The following is a 20,402-nucleotide window of genomic DNA, read 5'->3' as shown; positions in this document are numbered from 1 at the left end:
GAATTAGCTGAAGATCCGTATCAACGTCAACCTTCTCAATTTTCTCTGAAGCTATAGCTCCCTCCTTGAACTACTCTGTAGTACAAGCTAAGTCTGCAAAGGCCATGAAATAAAATTGTGTCTCAGTAGGAGACACTCCAAGGCATCTTGCAGAAGTAACTTCATAGCTCAGACCAGTTTCCCCCCTATGTATGCTGCAATGCTCTGTAGTCACTGAGTCATAACTAAAAAGTTGTAAGGGAATCATGCCTTAAATACGAGGATAGTCGGTACCCCCAGAGGTGAATGCAGAGCTGCACAGATTGAAATGACATGGGTTTTTCCCAAGCAGCAGGATATGTCAGCTAGCCACGAGCTTGGGGCTGCTATGGGGGAATGGCTGCTGGCATGGCGGCATCTTTAAAACTCCCTCAGGGAGCTTAGCCATGATGGGCAGGGAGAACTGCAGTATATAGGTGTCTCTGAAAATGGGGGCAAAAGAAGACCAGGAGAGTGACAGGCTGTTTTGTATGTGGCCAGGAGTTCGTTTAGCGTTGTCATAAAATAACCCCCTTCCCTCCCACCAGCAAGCCTGTCTAATGTCCTTCTTTTATGAGTTAATGATCTTGGAGATGGGGAATCACGCAGCACAGGGCACATCTCACTCTGGGCGACAGCCTCTGAATGACAGCGCTAGACTTCCCTCAGAGTCAGTGTGGGGAAACTGCAAGGACGTGATTCATTCACCCCTTTGTAGATATTTAAAAGAAACCAGGGGAATTGGCCTGTTTATCTTTCCAGATCCTGAAGTATGAAACAGAAGAGTTTTAAAAGAATCAGTGTCTTGTTTTCATTTTTTCCCCAAATGTAGTAGTTCTGTCCTCTTTTTCCAAATGGCTTTGTTTTGAAATATAAGTTGAAAATCAAAAATTCCTGATATAAAATAGTGATAAAGGACATAAACTGGTTCAAGATACTTCAGTAGACTTAATTCTATTGATTTTTTTTCTTCTTATTTTTTTTTCATCCTCAGAAAACTCATCCAGACTATGCCTTTTTTTCTGATTTAGAACAGTAAAAATATTTTTTAAAATTTCAGCTATTCACATGGTGGAAAAGGAGTGTGCATCAAAATGCAATAAAAACTGATTTTTTTTCCTCCCATCTGAAAAGGCTGTACGATGTGCTGGAAGTCTGCATTGCCTAATACTTGCACCATTCCTCTTTTACTTCCTGTCTCCAGAGTTATAATTCAGGGAGCTACTGTGAGGACTAAATTTACTTAATTTATAAAAAAAGAAAAAAAGTCTTGCCGAGGAGGAACCCAAAGGAGAATATGGTCTGATCCTAAATGGTGTTGTTAAATCAGTCTGAGCATTATTTACTGTATTTTATTTTCTTCACTGTTATAAAACCACTGCACCCTTCTGTTTGTTAAGTAGTAGGGGTGGTATTTTCAAGGTTAGCACAGGAGTAATCACTCAATGGTGGTATGAATATTCATATCAAGACACATTATGAGAAAGTAGACAGACGGAAATGTGCAGTTTAAATATAGACTACAGCAGGAAATGGGACATGAAACAGTGATTAGATAGTGAAAATTACATGGTATTTACACAGGTAAATACACTGCGGGGCAACGCATATGATCTTTTCTATTAGCATTTGTTTGTTTGTGATTCAACCCTGATTTAAAAAGAGGATGGTTTCTTAAAGATAAAAATAGGAAAAGAGGAACACTTTGTTAGTGCTAGAAAATCTGCATTGTCTGCAGGATCACTGATTTGGGTTGTAAACCAGGTTTCACGGCTAATCTGGATCAGAATGGGCTGGTACTGCAGAAAGCAGTGGTGTCGATTCCCCAGCAGACAGACTTTCTCCCCAGCACTGCTTGTGCAGGTCACTCCGATCTGGACTGCTGGAAGCCTGCGAGTGTCAGCAATGAATGCCCGAGCTCCTCTTGCCCAGACTCTGTGGAGGTTGTGGTACATCCTTTAATTTCTTGTGGGAAGAGCAACCAAAGGGTGCAAACGCCTTGTTTTCCCTTGTTAGGGGAATATGCAGAGCTAAAGTTTCCTGCTCTTGCTTTGAAAAACAGAAATGTGTCTCTAGCCTAGTTAGACCAGTATGAGGATGCATCATGAGTCTCCATGACCATAATATCAAAGGCTGTGCTACCCGTTTTTAATTCTGCTCTGAACCACCAAGTCTTGCTGTGATTCCCTTCCTCACTGTCACTTTACTTGTGCCCTTCTCCTTTAGCTCAGAAGAATGGGAGAGAAAAGGGTTGGCTAATGCACCTCTTTTCCTCCCTTCAGCCAGTGGTGTCCTCCACTTTCCCCAACCCGCTGCTATGAACGCAGAGTTAGCTGGTAGTCTGGGATTCCCAGAGAAAGTGGAAAGCAGGAAATTAATGAAGGCAAGAGGGACGGAAACAGATGCCCCCCACCCAAAGGCTTACGAATTCCTTCATCTTCATTTTCTGGGTCACTTTTGGCTGAGCACCTTTTACTGTGCTTGAGGAGTCTGCAAGCAGGAGAAACATAACTTAGGAATACATAACTTATTTATTGGTTAATACATGCAGTGGATCGCCATGCTGCAGGGCTGCGTGAATATCTGCATGACTCCAGAGGAGTCTCTGCTGAACAAGCCATCGTCTGACAGGGGAGGAAGGGTTGGCCTCCTGCTCTCTGGGACAGGCTGATCCTCAATGTTGCTGATTTGCTGGCTTCCGATTATTTGCCTTTTCCCTAGAATTTTATATCTTTTCATGTCAGCATTTTTCTTGTAAATCTCCCTGGGCTTTGTCTAACCTCATCTCGACAAAGACACTTGAGCCTATGGTTTTGCTTTTTTTACCCTGCATGGTGTTAGCTCGTGGACTTTGTCACACCTTAACAATTTTTTTTTGTAAAACTGAGCCAACGTCACGCAATTGTGCTCTGTGAAATCAGGCAGGGCTTGTAAATAGCTGAAACCCTCAGCTGAGGATTACAAAGTCGTTACATCCTACAACCCTATTCACATTAGCTGATTCAATGGCATAAAGCATTGCAACATAAAACTCACAGAAAAAATTGCTAGACAAGTAAACGACACTGCAATACAGTATTTCCAGGAAATTTCTGTGCATGTAAGCTTCTGAACTGGCATTTATCAAATGCCCAGGATCATGTGAGAAGGCATCGTGCTGCTGGAGCCACTGCGCTTCATAAGAGAGAGAAAACTAAGACTTTTGATAGCAACTTGGTGGTTTCCCAAAGGGTAAGTCTCTCAAACAATCACTCTACCTATTTTTAAAGTTCATCTGACGTTGCAAAATATGGGTTAATCTCTGTTCTTTTTAAAATCCAATTAAGATTTCAGTTTAGAAGTCAGGATAATGTGACTTCTGTTTCTTTTGGTTCCCATTTCCTTTTCATCAGCAGAGAGGTGCTTGTGGATATAAGGGAAAAGTCAAAGATCTCTTCCCATCTTTTATGCATGCTTTCATGTGCAAAGTGTGTGTGAGTGTGTGTGTGTGTATCTGTCCTCTGTGGAATAGTTGTGTACTGCTAAGGATTTGCCACTTCTCCTTGTGGAGGTGGCAGCATATTGGTCCTTATCCTTTACAGAAAGTTTATTACTTTTTGTGAAGTACCTTGAGACTTTGTGGAATGAAAGAATGCATTGAGATAAAGATTATTTATTATTCATCACTCCAAATACATTTGTTCATACATTTTAAAGCTGGGAACACTGTGTGATAAGAGACAGCTGCATAGCTAAGACACTTACAGCAAGCATGCAAATTATTTTCCAGATCTGAAAAAAGGTGGTGAGCCCAAGCGCGTCTTTTTGTAACCGTGTCAGATGGACTAATAAAAGCTATTACATTCCCCATAAAACATAATACAGTGAGACCCCCCCCAAAATGAACTAAATCTGTTGATACTGATCACACTGCATATATAACACAAGCACACAGAAACGGCAGTAAAAATGTCACAGAAATCAGCTAGTCTCTGATTTGAATCTTTTATAGGAGGAAGACGCCCTTTGAAAAGAGCAGTGTTTATACTGCAAACAGAGCCACCATAAGTATCTGTTATCCCTACGTGCCCAGCTTCTCAGCCGAATATCACTTAAGGCAGCAAGAGGCAATTCAGCAGAAGAAATGAAAGCAAGACTAGTCTTCTTGCAGAAACTAGACATTTTGTAAAAACAAATGGAGCAGAGAGAAGACTGGATGTCCGTGACTGAAACAACCGTGACAAGACAATCTCTCAGTATGTCAGATGGATAAAATAGCAACAGGCTTCTCTGTGGAAATCTGATTGAAACACACTCATATGAGGTGTCTGGGTTTTTCTCAGAGAATGGAAATTAAGATTGCAGTAACTTTTCTACACCTGTTCGAATACATTCCAGTCCTCCATTTTTTTCCCAGTAAGGACACAGAGAGGCTTGGACATGTCCTGTAGCTTTTGGATCCAGTTCTGAATTGCTGAAGATTTCACATGAAGCAATTTTTCTGGGGATAATGCCTCTAACTTGGGCTGAAATTGTATCAGCGCCTGTGGCATTTCAGAACCAGAGAAGGCCAAAGTGCCACACAGCAAGCTACATTTACTGCAGTCACCAGACAGCAGAACAAAAACATTTTATTCCACCCTATTGTTTGGCAGTAAATAGGAGCCTCTGGGGAAGGGAAAAGGTAGGTTTTTTTCCTGCTAATGGATTTTCCTCTGAAGTAATCAATTCAGATTTGAATCAATCCCAAAGGATTATTTTTTCTCCCTTTTCCAAGAATCTGAATCTGAATCCAAGAATCCACATTTAGGATGTGGAAGTGTTATAACTGCAGACTTATTTTTATAAAAAGGATAACTACAGGTTTCATCAGTGGCTTGTCTCTGAGAACTGCAGTTGACTCTTTGAATCATAGACATAAACAATACAAAAAAGATTTGTTCCATATGCTGTTCTGCTCAGCAACATATGGTAGTTTGGTGGAGTCCATTTTCAACAAATGACGCTTAGGAAAGAAACACAACCTGAAGTGTCCTGTGAAGAAATGATAAATTTGTGGATAAAACACAAAGCTAAATCTCAGGTGCTTTTGAATTCAGGGGCAGACACCATCCTATACATTGTGTGTGACTGTGAATTCCTCCTCAAATGACAGTAAACAACCCTTTTCAGGGTAAACAGGCATCAAATCAGATTTCCAGAGCTACCTCCCTGCCTCACACTATTCAAATCTGGGCATTTGAATAGCCCTTGACAGCCAACTTCATTTTTAAGCTCCCAAGTGCCCTTCAAAAAATATTCCCTTCAGTCCTTCTCTGATTCATTTCTCCCATCCTTCCTGTTCCTCTATATTAAAATCTAAGCCTGTCTCTTTTAAAGTATTTGTATGGAATAGGGCATGGGGGCAGGGGAGTGTCTAATCTCAGTTTAGAAATTTAAGTACTATTGTACTTAAAGTGCTATTCATTATTTCTCATCTCATTTTCACTCCCTTAAGATACTCCATTTCTGTTCCCTACTGATTTTTAGTTCTCAAGAGGGACGACTATTTTTTTAAGTATTAAGTAGCTTGTTTTCCAGCTTAGCTTGTCTAGATGCACAGGCTTCCACTTTGTAAGACAGTCTCAGACAGCAGTTATTCTGGCATAACAGTTTGAGATCCTTGATGTGGGCAATTGATTTCTCCATTTCTCTGCATGTTGCCCAAGATAGGGCAGTGACTGTGACTCCAGAATGTTGTTTCAAATGATTAATTCATGCCTCACACTCAAGAACACACGAAACATCATGATGAACTTTTGCATACAGGAAAACAATATCTCTAGGTATTTGTGTTCAAGATTTGATTTATATAAATGACATTTTGCCTGTAAATATACAGCCAGCCATTTCACTGCCTGCCAGGAGGCATTTGAGCTAAACACAATGAAGCTCCACTTAATCCAAAATGTCATGTTCTCATGTGCACCTAGCACAAAGGTTATCACACACATCAGAGAGTAAACAAACTTAAATTATTTGGCAATGAATTTGTGCCTTTTTCTTCCTGTGGTTGAAATAACTTATATCAAGGAATATGACTCCCAAGTAAGCATCCATTAGTTTGTGTGCCTGATTTGAGATCTGAAAAAAATTCCTCCTCTCTTATTCACCCCGAGAAGAGTTGAGCCCCAGCTCCAATGCGAGTCAATAGACGTATGCTGAGAATGCCAATCCCAGGTTTGCCAAGTCTGCCATGTGCTCCTGCCCTTTTTAGCTTCCTCGGGGTTTTATGAACAACTGAGGGCCTCATGTTCCCATCTTTGTTGAATCTAGAGTTGCACTGGAGCCCTGCAAAGGTAAATCATTTGCAACAGGAGATCACTCTGGCTGAATGTGTGTTGAGGTATGGATTTCTTCAGAAAAGTCTAAGTGGAAAACCTTACAGTTCCTCTGCTTTTCTCCTCAGGACTCCAAAAGGTTTCCAGGCTTCTGACCTACTGCTGGAAGATCGGATCTGCTATTTCAACATGTATCTACTCTGATGTCTCCATTGTCCATTCTTCAACCACTCTTCAACTGCTGCACACCTCTCCCAAGCCCCAGCATGTTTCCCCAGTACTGAGACTGGAGAGGTAGTACCTGAAACATCCCTGACTATTAATTGACTACATCTGCCTATTGATTTGACATGTTATAGGTAGGTCTGTGGATAATACAAATCCTCAACTCTGAAAGAGAAAATGGAGTCACGATGATTGCATGAGCCTCACCCTCCTTTTGCAGAAGGCTACAGTCACTGCCTCTGTTGCTGGGCAAACTTCTGTGCTGTTGTGCTGCCAGATATATAGATGCAGACGATTCTCCAAGTTTCAGTCAGCTTTTTTACTTTTTTCCCTCCTTTTTTAAGTAATCAAAGTCCGAGTTGTTGATTTCTCCTCTAGCTAAGAAGCCCTGCAGTCTGTATTTTGTCACAGGTGTAGATATACCACTGTCATGCAACAGTTATTCTACAAAGTGACATTGAAGCCTATAGAGTGTGCTGTTGTTCAGATGGCGTTACTTTATTTTTCTACTGAGATGGCTATGCATCTCAGCCGAGTCCTGGCTGTGAGCTAAGTATCAACAACGTACTTTATTTTCTCTCAGATATTTCTCGCTAAGGCAAGCCCCCAAGGCTATTGGTAGCAGTCTGTTTGAGTAGGAATTAACTGAAAACAGTCTTAAGTTTTGAGTCTACAGGAATGTAAACCCTAGTCTAACTGCTGAAATGTCTGCAGGCTTGCTCTTGAACATGGATCCAAACCTCACATGAGTACAAGGACCCCTGTACATGAGCAGCAGAGTGCCCAGAAGGCACGGAAGGCTTCTGCATGATATATGTGACATAGGCAAAGAAGAGTGGCAGGTTGCAAAGTACAGGGGATCAGCTATTTTAACCTGAAGAGCTATCCTGACCTCCCACCTGTGATGGATGCTGATGAGGGTATCTGCTCTCACATGTGGCCCTTCCCAGTAGCAACAACAGCAGAAGTCCTCGGATTTTCTGGGCTAACCCAGCTCTTTCCCTCTCCCCTCTGAAGCCAGAAGACTGGCTTCAACTCTCCTTCTTCCCCTTCAGGCAGCAAAGAGACACTTGAGAATGGGGTAAGAAATGCTGCAAGCAGGGGGGAGCGGTTGTTTGGGGTAGGAAGGGAGAGAAGGGATGGTGGTCTGTAACAAACGGTGAGTCAAATGTTAAGGCAGAGGAAGAACTGTAGTCAGCTGTCAATGCCACTTTTTTCTATCCTTTAACCAAAGCCCTATTTGAAATCTGAAATCTCCTCCTTTCCTGCCCTTACATGTTTTCTCTCTCATTCTACCACCACTGCAAAACTTAGGTTTACCTATAGAACTGAGAAGTTTGGAGCTGGCTCTGCCTTGTGTCTGTGCCTATAGGTTAAAGGCAGTCTGCAGGCCTGAAACAGGAGGAAGAGTGGAGTGCAAAACTTTGATAGCTGCTGCTGGCCTGCATTTGCAAGTTAATGTTGCCCTTTTTCAAGGGTTGCAGTAGTACTGCTTATTGTGCACTTGCCAGCATCCGGGGCATTTGGTTCAGACTGAGCTAAATAACCCTTATGCTTATTAGTTACCCTATGCATGGTGTAACCTCTGGCTTAAAAGCAAGTGTGTGTCACTTGAATGGAGAAGGGAGGATGGGCTAAATTCTTTCCTGACTGGTAGCTGTAAATAAATATTAGAGCTGATCAAACAAAATCCAATACTCTGAAGTAACAGCAAAACCAGCAATTAGTTTAAATTTGCTATTGTAAACATGGTATCTTTTGGCTTTCAGCAAAACACTGTAGCTCTGAACTATTTTCACCTTCCAAAAGAGTTATGTAACCTCTCTTCTAGAACCCAGCAAGGGAAAAGAGGATAAAATGGAGGAAACCCCCAGATCCAGCACCTCATGCATTTGCACATCAGGACTGTGGTTTTGTTTTGGTTCCATATCCCACCATGACAGCCACAGCACACAAGCTGCTGACTGACCTGGCCCAAAAAACCCTGTGAGAGGTTGTGGTGCTATACAGGCACCGAACAGGAGTAAAACCCAAAAGGACCCTCTCGGTAGCTTCAATTTTATGCTATGGTCCCTGTCCTACCAGGAGAACTGGGAACAGGGAGCAGGACAGCACTCACAGGCCAAATGTTTTGGCCACCACCACTAGAATAACAGGGATGTCTTTTTCTCTAAAAATGCTGCATTAAGTCAGACTTTAAAATGTCTGTCCATACATGACAAAATCACTGGATGCTCTCTGATGCATACAGGCAGTCTCCTTTGGAGCCCATCTATCTTTTAAGCTGTCATGTGAGATATGAACTAAAATTAACTTTTGTAGGTGCTGTTGAGACCATTAACGTGAACTTGACACTTCTGTGCCAAAAATTGCATGTTTGGTTTTATGCACTTTCAGGAGTGTCACATGTTAGTAAGGCAGGGCCAGGACTGGGTTTTAAGTGCAGGCACTTTAAGTTGCTACTTGGTGCCAGGTATGCTGGGCTGGCACTTTCCAGTTTGTTTTTTGGATTTGTAACTTTCCCAAAATTATTCAGGAGAGATTCAGATTACCTGACAGTACTCTGCCTTTTCTTTTAAGGACCTCTAAACAGTTATCCACCTGTGCCCACAGTGCATAAATGCAAACTGACTACCTGTCAATGCTTTGTGAGTCACCTGAGACCTTGAAATTAAAGGAGGTACGTAATACTCCATTATATTGCATTAAGTAACATACACAGAATACATTTTCTTAAATGAAACATGAGAGATTGTGAGCTTTCAAGAATTACTCTCTGAAAATTATCTAGTGAGTTGAACTACCTTTTATTTTAACAGCATAGTTAGTAGTTTTCACATAGTGTTTAGGTGTGAAATCATTACCATGAATAATTCACCTGTGTTTTTTTTTTTAGCTTATTTTTTCCATTCACACTCCCCATTAACAAAGAAAACCCAGTGAGTGGAGAGCTGCCAGAACACTGAATTCATGAGTTCATGAAATAAAATATATATGCTGAAGCATTTCTGAGAGGGATTTATTATTCCTGAAGTACAATATAATTACAGCATTTGTTGATTCTAGCTTTGTTATTACATTTTCTGTGAATTATTTGTTAAAAACTACTTGCATAAAATGTGTTTCTTGTACAAAGCAAATATGTAGAACTAGATAGAGAATAGCACTACTGACATTATTAAGATATAGCAAGAAAAAATAAAAAATGAGCTTGTTAATATCTTTGTTTTATATCTATTACATATATGACTATGTAGGGTAAAGCACTGACAGGCTAGGGAGTGTCAATATTATCCCTGTACACACTTAATTCACCATTTAAGTCCATTTGCTTTGTTTTTTGACCAGATTCCTGCTTCATTTCATGCTCTTTGCTCATGACCTCCTTTCTCATATCTTGCACTCACTGCGTGGCTAGTTATTTAATATTTGTTTTTATCTTTATCATTCATTGCATGGCCTCAATGCCTTATTTACTGCACCACTCAGACTCTGTGGAAGGAAGATTTACTAGTGCCCTCAGAGGCTTTTGTTTGCTTTTTTTTTAACTACAGAATCTGAGCACTTAATATACATTGATGACTTTATCTTTACAACACCTCTGTGAGGTAAAATGGTATTCTTCTTCCCATTTTACATACGAAGATTTGAAGGACAAGATAATGGCAAAACCCTAAAAAGCACAGAGTATTTTTGATACCCAATTTCTGAGGCATTAGCTAACCACTTATATTAATGTGTATATTCAGTGAAGAGTTCTGATGAGCTCTGTTTCTTTTTTGAGTAGCCCTTCTGCAAATCAAGCCCAGATACCTCTTCTGCAAAGAATGAAATGCACTTTAATGGGCACCTCTGGAAAGCATTGGTTTTTACTAATTGCCTAACAACACATGTGTTTCTTTGCCAGGGCTAAAATCCAGTTTTTCAGAGCAGTTTCTATGCTTTGAAACCCTAAGACTGTCCTCTCTTTTCTGCAGCTCCTTGTTTCACTTTAAATGCTATCAACTTCTGCAAGAAATGCAACATTAATCGTACAGGTGTCATTACACCACTCTGACCACAATCCGCAGCTCATATGAACAAAATACAAGTAGGCAATGAAATACTATCTTGTGAAAGCACATACCAGAAAAAGACAGAAACTGAGGTGATACTAGTCTTGTTTTTCTGTGAAAACAGCTCTCCAGTCCCACAACAGCATCTTCCTAAGTTTTTGAGTCCATTTTCCAGACCACATAGATATTAGAATTTCCCAATTAAACAGTTTTAAAGTGTTTCTAATAAGATTAACATATAAGCTTTTACCCCCAATGTCTTTCTAGTAAGTGGCAGAAGACTTTTTCCCAATATTTTTAAGCTTATGGGAAGTTTCAATCTAAAATCTGACGAGGCCATAAACCACTGATAATGGCCTCCCATAATGGAGAGAACACCAGAAACCTGCTGATTTTGAAAGTTTAAGTAAACCAATAACTTCCAGTTAGGAAAAGCTATCCTTGGCATAGGTAATTTCCTATATTTTTAGGATTATGATCCTTGCATCTACCTTGGAAATAGCCTTCCAAGATATGATAGATGATTTGAAGACCAGCTGATTTAATCCAAAAGTCCAATCTCTTTATTTCTATGAGTTAGTCTGCAGGAATTTTGATCTTTTTAAGTATATTTTTCTGTGGGAAAGCTTTGCAATTATATTTAAGTGAACATGAAGTTAAACCTTGCTCATGATTTTATGTTGATTTTTTAAAAAGCTACAACTGGGCTTTTCCTTTATTAAATATGATTATTAGCTGACTTTTGGGTTAAAAGTGAGAAAAAAATCCCCATTATTTGTTTAGCTCATTTCATTGAGTTGGAAAATACCAATTAGCATGCTTTGAAAAGATAACTGTGAAGTCGATATTACAGTAATGGTAGTTGGTGCAAAGTAATTAACAATTCTAATTTTCCATTTAAATAATGGGAGTAGCTGCTTATTGGAAAAAAAGACATTCAGATGTAGATCAAAAAACATCATTATGAAACCTTGGTAAAATCTAGTGAGCTGCCAGGCTTTCTCTTTTTGGATGGCTAAGTGTGTGTAAGCTGGGCATCAACAGAGGTAATGGCAGCTGTTTTGTTCTCTAAAAAAAAATAGAAAGCTGACTTACCAATCAGTTTTTCCTATCAAGTTATGATCTTATAAGGGTCTGTGTTGTTTCATTACTGTTGGCCTTAAAATACTCAAGGCATGGGGTCCATATACAGCCAGTCATTTACCCAGCTGGCCTAGGGTGCAGTTTATTTTGTTTCATGGACACTTTGCACAGGCCTATTGTATATTATTTGTCTACTTGATTCAACAAATGAAGGATTTTTACAGTTGTTTCATCATCATGCTGGGAAGGAATATGTTTGGTCTGTTTTTAACAGCTTTGTGTCAGAGAAGGAGGTATCTTCTTTTCAAGGCTTTTCAAAGTAGAGAGACCTTAAAAATGTACTCAGTTTATATCAGCTCAAAGTGCTCATGCAACCAGAAATGAGACAGGAAAGAACATGAAGGTCAAACTTGCATAAACACACTGTTGCCCATGTTAACTGCTAGGAGAAAGAACAACATACATTTGAACTAAATTGCATTATGCAGAGAAGACAGAAGATGCTATTCTGGCAAAGTCACATTTCTTTCATGCAAGCTCCCATGTGATAAAACGGAGAAGTACTATTTCCTTTCAGTAAATAAAGAAGCATAAACTAAAATGAATTATTATGACTCCGCCATGATTTTTTCTTAACAACAAAGGAAGAAGGAGCTTTATAGTTCTGTTCTTGTTTTACTTTAACGTTTAGAGACATCAAACTTTTTTTTTTGCTTCTATCAGCAAATAATTAAATTTCCTAGCAGTATCATTCTAATAAAGCACAACTTCTTTTCAAGAATTCCACTCTCTGCTACAGAGAGAAATCCACCAGAAGCTGACCTCCTCATCTTGAATATCGTATGTAGTGGGTATCTAAATCTGACATCAAATGACTTCAGAAAGAATATTCAAAGTCAAACCATCTTTTCTGAAAAAGCTATTCAGAACCTTTGGGGGGACAGACATTTTTAATGGGGCAAATATATAATTGTAAAGACACACCCTCCCTCAAGAGAATGAAATTCTTTTAAGGAAATTTAGCATTTATTATGCATGGAAGATCTCTTCTTCTTTTACAAGACCTAGGCACTTTGGACAACTTTCTGGTTACAGATCCAGCGTTCATTTTGCTGCTTCCTAGATCAGCGCTCCCTCATTCTGCTTATGCCATTCATTCAAATGTGTTTCTACCTTCAAGAAAATGCTCCTTTGTTTATTCAGATTAAGGTAAGGACTGCTGTACCTGTAGGATAATTGCCTGGGTTTCCCTGTCGCCCAAGGAAGCAGCACCCTGCAGCCCCATCTCAGGCCTCCCCGGCAGCGTGCAATCTCTGCTCTGCTCCTCAGACACCTCCCTTTCTCCACTGACAGTACTCAAGGACTGGGGGAGAAGTTATGCTGTCTGGCACTATGTCTTTGAAAGTGTTTGTATTTGTAACGCAAAGACGACATGATTTTAGAGCCTGGTCTCTTTGACATTGAAGAAGAAGATTGGAATTGCTTAGGTCTGCATTTTATTAAAAAAGTGTTTTACCCCATAAAAGAATTGTTTTCCCTACGTTATTTGCCTTGCTTTTCTCTTGTGTGTATATTTCCATTTGTGACTTAGTGCATTTTGGTAGTTCTATGAACTGTGAATCTTTTTTTCAATTAGTCCCTCTGGGACTCTTCTATTAAAGTCTTTTTGGCATTTTCAATATGTAGATTCTGTCATTAGATTAAAGTGTAGGTACAGGTGTATAATATGAAATTGTGATAAAGCAGTGTAATGTATAATTAATAATAAAATTATTTTCATTACAAATACAATGAAATTTTCTGTTGTTTCTCACTTAAGCTTTTTAATTTTTCCCCCACCTCTAAGACAAGTAGGTTTTTCATTAGCTGTGATCTACTGTTGTGAAAGGGAGTCTTCTGTTTCTTTACAAGTAATAAGGTATTGAGGAATGAGGTGGAAAGATAATTACTGGCAGAGGGATACATGCCTTTCATCTCTCTCTCTGTGACTGGTCTGAACTCAAACTGATGAAGACAGCTCAGTTGTTGTATCTGTTCATTTTCCTATGGGAATGAGCCATTGGGCTCTCAGTTTATTTTCCAGTGGACAATGGTTTTACTGCAGGATCATAGTCTTGTAGGTAGTGTCAGGAAAAGAAGCCATGAAATACCATTTCATCTCTAGAAGTGTCCCAGGATTGATTTTAAAGACCCACTCCTTCCTCCTTCACTGCCAGGCTACCGCCAATGACAGTTTTATGTTCTGGCAGGATTCATTTAATACCTACGCTACCGTGGCTCCTGCATCTGGGCATGATTGGCAGAGAAATAAGGTGATAAAAATTACAAAGTGAAGATGATGATGAGGAAGGGATGAAGAAAAGAGGTTTTGTTTGGAGAGGAAAAAATTAAGCTCCTGGGATTTTACACAGACTCATCATAGTATAATACAATTCTGTAGAGGAGCTATTGTGTGTTGAACTAAAATTGGGCTGTACCCAACCCCCCTTTTTCTCTTGTCCACTCTGAGGGAGTGATCACGGAGGAACTGTGAACTGGTGGAGACAGAATGGAAGAGAAATGCTGGCTTTGAAGCCCACTAGTCCACAAAGAGTTCCCACAACCACACTGTGGCTGAGACGAATAGGTAGAAAATGCTTTTTCTGAGTTTTCCATGTTGCTTACCAGACAGCACTGACCTGAACTAATTCAACCAGATACTTCCAGACCTAGATCCCTTCAGGTAGTAATTCACAAAGTTGAACGTGTTGATGTAAATTAAGGAAGACTTAATTCACAAGGCTAGGATCTGTGCAGTGACTCATACCTACCTAATCCAGGAATTTCTTGATCGCTTTGTTAGATCAATGGGGCTGGAAACTAGAATCTGTTCTTCCTTCCAACATTATCTCAGTACAATGTGTGTGGTGGGGTCACTTTATTCCTTTGTATTTCGTGTGCTTATCTATTAAATGAGTCTATGATGATAATTTGGATTTTTAGAAGTATTTTTTTTTAACTCATTAGGTGCTACAATAGCCTTTAAAGGCTCCACACATTTCTGTTTGCATTTGCATGTGTGCATGCTTCCTTGTCTTGCTCTGTTAAAGTGCTTTCCAATTGCATGAGGCTGCAAGAGCAGTTAGTGAAAATGGGGACTGCATATCAGTGTAAATTAGGGTGAATTAAGCATTGAGCATAAAGCTGTACAGGACGTATTTTCCTCCTAGATTTGATCTTCTCAGTGTAAAGAAATAAGAAATACTTGTACAGGCTCTATTTAGTCTGTCCTGATGGGAAGCAAGTGAACGAAAAATCCAAATCTCTCTTAATCTGTATGACACCTTAAAGAAGCACACAGGAAATAATTCTGTCTGTCAGCCACAATTAATGGTTGCAAAGCTACCCTCAAATCTCAGTGAAGAAAACCCAGTATGTGGCTGCCATTCAAAAAACCTCAGCCCTACAGGCTACCCAGTTGAAGTGCTGAGATATGACACAGCATTAGAGAAGCAGTGTGGAAGAAGATAGCAAACAAGATCTGCAGGTGATGGCTAACACATATTTCTTTGCTGAACAATAGCAAAAAGCTATTAAGTATTAAAGCATCTGACCATACAGAACACTGGATTAATGTACAGCTCTGACACATAGGAGTCCCAAGACAGCATTCAGAGCTTTGCATGTAGGCTGGATAAAACCTCAGAGCCTCGTTTTGTGATATTTTGAAGGGCAAAGATTATTTAAAAATGTATTAATTTCTCTACTGCCTAGGAAGCAACTGAGACTGAAGCCTCCTGTCAAAGGCACTGATCCCAGAATAGGTGGCAAGACCTACAGTTGCATCTTGACACGACTGGAGTCAGTGCAGCACTGGGCACTGAAACCCCCTTTTCTGGCATGCAGGACAGTCCCTGGCATCTGCTCCTGCATGGATTCCTCTGAGCGCTGCCAGTGCTGTGGCCCTTGGCTCTCTCATTCTGGGCAGAATTTGCATCTAGGAAGATTCAAACATACTTTCTGAGCCTGGGAGCCCCTTTAACTTGTCCAAGGTATTACATAATGTGTGTGGAGTTGCCATGCATATAGCACATCTGGAGTGAATTATGAGCTACTGGTAAGTAGTTCCATAACTTGAGGGGTGGAAGGTGTCTAATTAGGAAGAAAAATACAAAACAGAAAGAAGAATGAAGAGATAACAATAATGAGGAGGCAGGAGAGAAAAAAAGAAGCAGATGTTCAGTGACTCCCATGAAGAATAGAAACAGATATGAAGGCAACTATTGAGGAACAGTAAAACTCTAATTGTGTCTTGTTTTCAGTGCCACTAAGCTATTGTAAACAGCTGAAGGGAAGGCTTTCTGAAAGAAACAAGCATGGATTGCAAGAGAATAGCAAGCAATATTCATGAAGCATTTAATGATAAAAAAATGATCAACAGGCTTCCTAATGCAAGACCTTATCTCAAATATTAGAAATGCTTTGAAGTCCGATGGCTGTTCTCTCTCTTCTTCCTCTCCAAAAATGTGGTTGTCTAAAGAGAGCACCTTATCCAAAAGGAATATGCTTCAAAAATTTTCAAATGTTGACAGAAAAAAAACCAGAAGAAGCAACAAAGAATTTGTTTCCTTTTGGGTTATGTAAATTAGTTCTACTGTTGTAATTCTATTAAAAGGGGCCTAGAGGTCCAAAAGAGGTCATGTATTAAGAGGTGTTGTTGTGTTGCATACCACGGAGTCCCTCAAATACAGAAGAAAAAGGAACAAACATTACATGAGATGGCATAGGATATCAATCATACTCTATGAATACCAGAGAATTACAAGCAAGTAATCTCTGGACTAACAGTTGCGCCAATAAAACATCTACTGAGCAATCTCAAGTAACGCACCAATTCATTCAAAATTTCAGTCTGAGGGCCATTCCTTATTAATAAAAGGTGTAGTAGGTGAATGTCTGTTCTGCATAGTTTGACCAAATGTAAGCTCAGCACATTGTAGTTTGAACTGTAGTTTGAACCTGTTGGAAGAAGCTACTATTTCTAGCAAATAAACAAATTCTCAGCACTTTTAGCACAAGTGGTGATAAACTTCATATATATTGTTTAGGCGTATTTTGAAAATTCTTGAAACAGCAGCCCTTCTTTGTAGCGGAAAAAATATTCCAAATAATACCTCTATTATGGAAAATTTGGTCACCCTGGGCATTCAAGGCTAACTTGCTTTCCTAAGCGCTGGCCAACCAAACCAGCGTAATAGCAAAACCTTTGGTTAGGAGCACTCTTAATGTTTGGCGAAGTTCATAAGATTGGTGCTTCTGTGAGGTACCCAAGCGCTGGGATGTGAGACTGGGATTTCTTTCGGTCAGCACAGTCTGGCTCCATGGCTGTTACTGCATGCTTGGCACATGGCTGGAAAATCTGAGTATAGGCCATTCTCCCTTACCCATCCTATCTGCGTAACGGGGTACAAGGAGGCTGACAGGAACGTGAAGCTGGTTACTTGATTTAAAAGATACAGAGTTTGTTCAAATTAGAGGTATGGCAAAGATAGTACAAAGGAAGTGGGGTTATTAGCTTTTCTTACAAATGTTGCCGTGTTTGAGAAAATCTTTGTTACTTTAGTCCATTTTAGTAATCTCTAGGTTTCTGCTGTACTGGCATATCTACAGTACGATGGAAGAAATCTGAATCACAGAGTTTCCTTTCACTGTGTTTATACTGAATTAATCTCAGGCCTCCAGGTTTCTTCTGATGTACTGGTGGGAGAGCAGGAAAAAGTTTTTGATCTTGATACACAGTTTGGCTTGGGGGTGCTGTTTCTAGTGCGCTCTGTGGCACTGGGGTTTGGCTCCAGCTACAGGTAGGATTTTGGTGAAGCACACAGGGTAATCTGCACTTGATGTATTGTGTTTTTCACACAAGAGAAAATCTGGATTCTGCAGAGAACGTGTTAGTAAGCTGACAGAGAGAGCAAAGAACATGAAATTCAGAGGCATTTGGTTGGTGTTTTGCTAATCCACTTAGCATAAAGCCAAGCACAGATATGGGGCTAGAAGGGGATTTTCTCTGCATCAGATCATGAGAAGGTATTAAGGTTTGTTTTCTACCTTCCTCTGTAGAGTGAGTCACGATCTTTCACTAGGGCCCCCTGGCAGCATCATTTAGGAAAGTCCTTGTTTTTATGGGGATGTTATTAGCCACATTACTACGTTATTACCTCTCTACCCCTGTGTCATTACAGCACGTTTGAGTAGGCTGTCTTAACGGGCACAGGGAGGTATCGTATCTCCTCAGGTGTGGTGGTGGTGCTTGGGCCTAACCGCAACAGGCATCTCTGGCGCTTTCAGAAAACGGTTTTATATCCAGACCCCACGGTCAAGAAACACTTTCCTGTGCTGTGCTCCCGCGCCAGCGCCATCCACATACCTGTGCACCTGGCCTGCAGGTGGAAAGGCAGGCAAAAGCTTGTTTTCTAAGCATTGGCAGAGCCCTTAAACCTGAATGAGACACTAAGCAGACCTGTGCCATCACAGCTTTGATGGCTGAGCAGGGCGTACAGCAGCAAATCTTCAGATCCTGTGGGATTTTACCTCTGGAAGTGTAAGCATCAACAAGAATAGCTGGGGTGTTTGTGACAGAGTAATGCCTAAACATTGGGAAAAGGCTATAAAGGGGAGCCAGTTGCCTAAAATGCCTCCTGCACACAGCCCTATGTGAGATCCTGCAAAATGCCACTTGCTTTCATTGTGAGTGTTTTTTTACCTTAGTTCAAGAGAAACAGCAAAGCCAGAAAGAACAAAAAACTAAACCACAATGAGTGAGACACCACAATGAGAGACCACTGTGTCGGTGCCTTCGCTTTCAAGTGCAGCCCCACAAAAGGGGAGCAGCCCCGCAGGAGGCCGCTGCTTTGAAGTGGAGTGCTGCGAGGCAGAGAAAAGGCAGCCACCTGCTTCAGTCAGAGATCCTGAAAGGTGAGCGCTGCGCTCTGCTGTTGCCTATTTTACAACATAAAGTTTAATGGGTGAATGTATCAGCTTTTATGCTGAGGTCTTTATTTTTCATAACAATTTCAGCTACTTCTTAATCTCTATTTAATTTTTCAGGTTAGGTTTGTCAGCGAGAACCTTTTTAATGCCGGAAAATTTTCAACAGAGTGGATCCAGTTGCTCTTTTTTTCTCTCCACTATTTTTGTTGGCATTTTGTCCGCCAGCCTTTTGCACACGCTTTGCCTTGTGACAAATACACTGGCATGGCTTTTAAATGCGTTCAAATACAGTAAGGTTTATCGTTTGCACGACCCTTAAGAAAGCATGCCATAATCTGCTCCTGAAATATATTGTTTCATCACGTAAAAAGGTAAAAATCGGAACTGTGCTGAGAACACAGCTGACAAAGATCAAACACTGGGGTTTCAAACCGCACCGCAAACAGGAGAAAGGGAAAAAAGGTGGTGGTGGTGGGGGGGTGTCACTTAAGAACTCGCGGAAACGCCTCGCGATCCCGCGGCGCGCGCAGGCGCCGGTTAACGGCCACATGGCGGGGAGGCGTGGCGGTTAACGGCCGCGCGGGGCACGTGACCGCCCGGCGGGACGTTTAAACGCGGCGGCGCCACGCGCGCCCGCCTTGTGTTGCCTTGCCTGGAGCCGCCGCCGCCGCGGCAGCGGCAGCGGCAGCAGCAGCAGCAGCAGCAGCAGCAGCAGCAGCAGCGCGCCGCCAGCACGAGGTACTGCTTTTTATTTTTAAGTATTAGACGAAGCGAGGGGGCTGTGGCGGTAGCTTGTGGCGGTGGCACGTCGAGCCGCTGTGAGAGCGGCGTGGGCTCGCACCTAGGGGCAATGCGGCGCGGCGGGCCCCGCGGCTCAGCCTGCTGCCCGCAGTGAGCCTGCCTGTGGTCTGTGAGAGAGAAACCTTTTAGCAGATGTCATTACCATCTGACTGCGCACTGAGTGGTTCTTAAAAATCTTGTGCCTTAATTAAACAGAACAGCAGGTTTAATTAGAGGCAACAGGAATAAATGATCTTTTAAGTAAGACTAAATATGTAAGTGTTCACCCCAGATAGAGTGTATTGGTTTTGTGGATATTTGGATTTGAGGAGGTTTTGCCTTTGACTGGAGTAATGGGGCTCATCACAGAATGGCGATGGGGCTGCTGAGGCTATTTGTGGCTTTGTAATCAGTGAAATAGTTTATCTTTGTAGCATTTGAGGTGTTGTGTGGGAGTTGTCCTATTAATGTGATATGAATTAAAACTGTTTTACTCTTTCTGGATTTTTCTCCATGATGTCTTTGCTGGGAGTTGTAAAAGAATTGTTTGTTGACTGTGTTTTTTTCTTTTCTTTTCTGGATTGTGTCATAGAATTTTCTAGCAGTTTCCTTCAGCATATACCTTGCATTTGCAAAGGCCAACATGCTGGTAAAGCCCACAAGTTTGTCTGCTATTTTTTTTTATTGGGCATGTTATAATTATGGGTTATGGCCTTCCCTTTGGGTGCATTTTGTGGGTGTTGTGTGTAGCAGTGTATGCAGAAAAGGCTGGCTGACCCTTTTGAGCTGGACATGCATGAGGGCTGGTAATGGAAGAGAAGAGGAATTGAGTACACAGGTGGTCTCTTGCAATTCTGTTTCTTCCACATAGCTATCTGCACTACTGACAATGACAGTCATAGATAATCTAGCTAACAAGATGCCTTCATACTGTATAATTTCATTGTAATTGTTGCTAGCACAGTTCCCAAGT

General features: G+C 41.0%; 1 long non-coding RNA gene across 1 annotated transcript; it reads left to right on the top strand.

The window, feature by feature from the left end:
• The first annotated feature begins 1,093 nt into the window (after window positions 1-1,093).
• Window positions 1,094-13,457, top strand: LOC112993269 (uncharacterized). Its single transcript, XR_010389672.1, has 3 exons — window positions 1,094-4,681; window positions 6,446-9,222; window positions 9,439-13,457. It is a non-coding gene; the product is annotated as an uncharacterized LOC112993269 (long non-coding RNA).
• The last annotated feature ends 6,945 nt before the right edge of the window (window positions 13,458-20,402 follow it).

This window comes from Dromaius novaehollandiae, chromosome 6, assembly GCF_036370855.1.
Source record: "Dromaius novaehollandiae isolate bDroNov1 chromosome 6, bDroNov1.hap1, whole genome shotgun sequence".
NCBI lineage: Eukaryota > Metazoa > Chordata > Aves > Casuariiformes > Dromaiidae > Dromaius > Dromaius novaehollandiae.
Note: the sequence above shows the minus strand (reverse complement) of the source record. Positions and strands in the feature narration are given on the sequence as shown.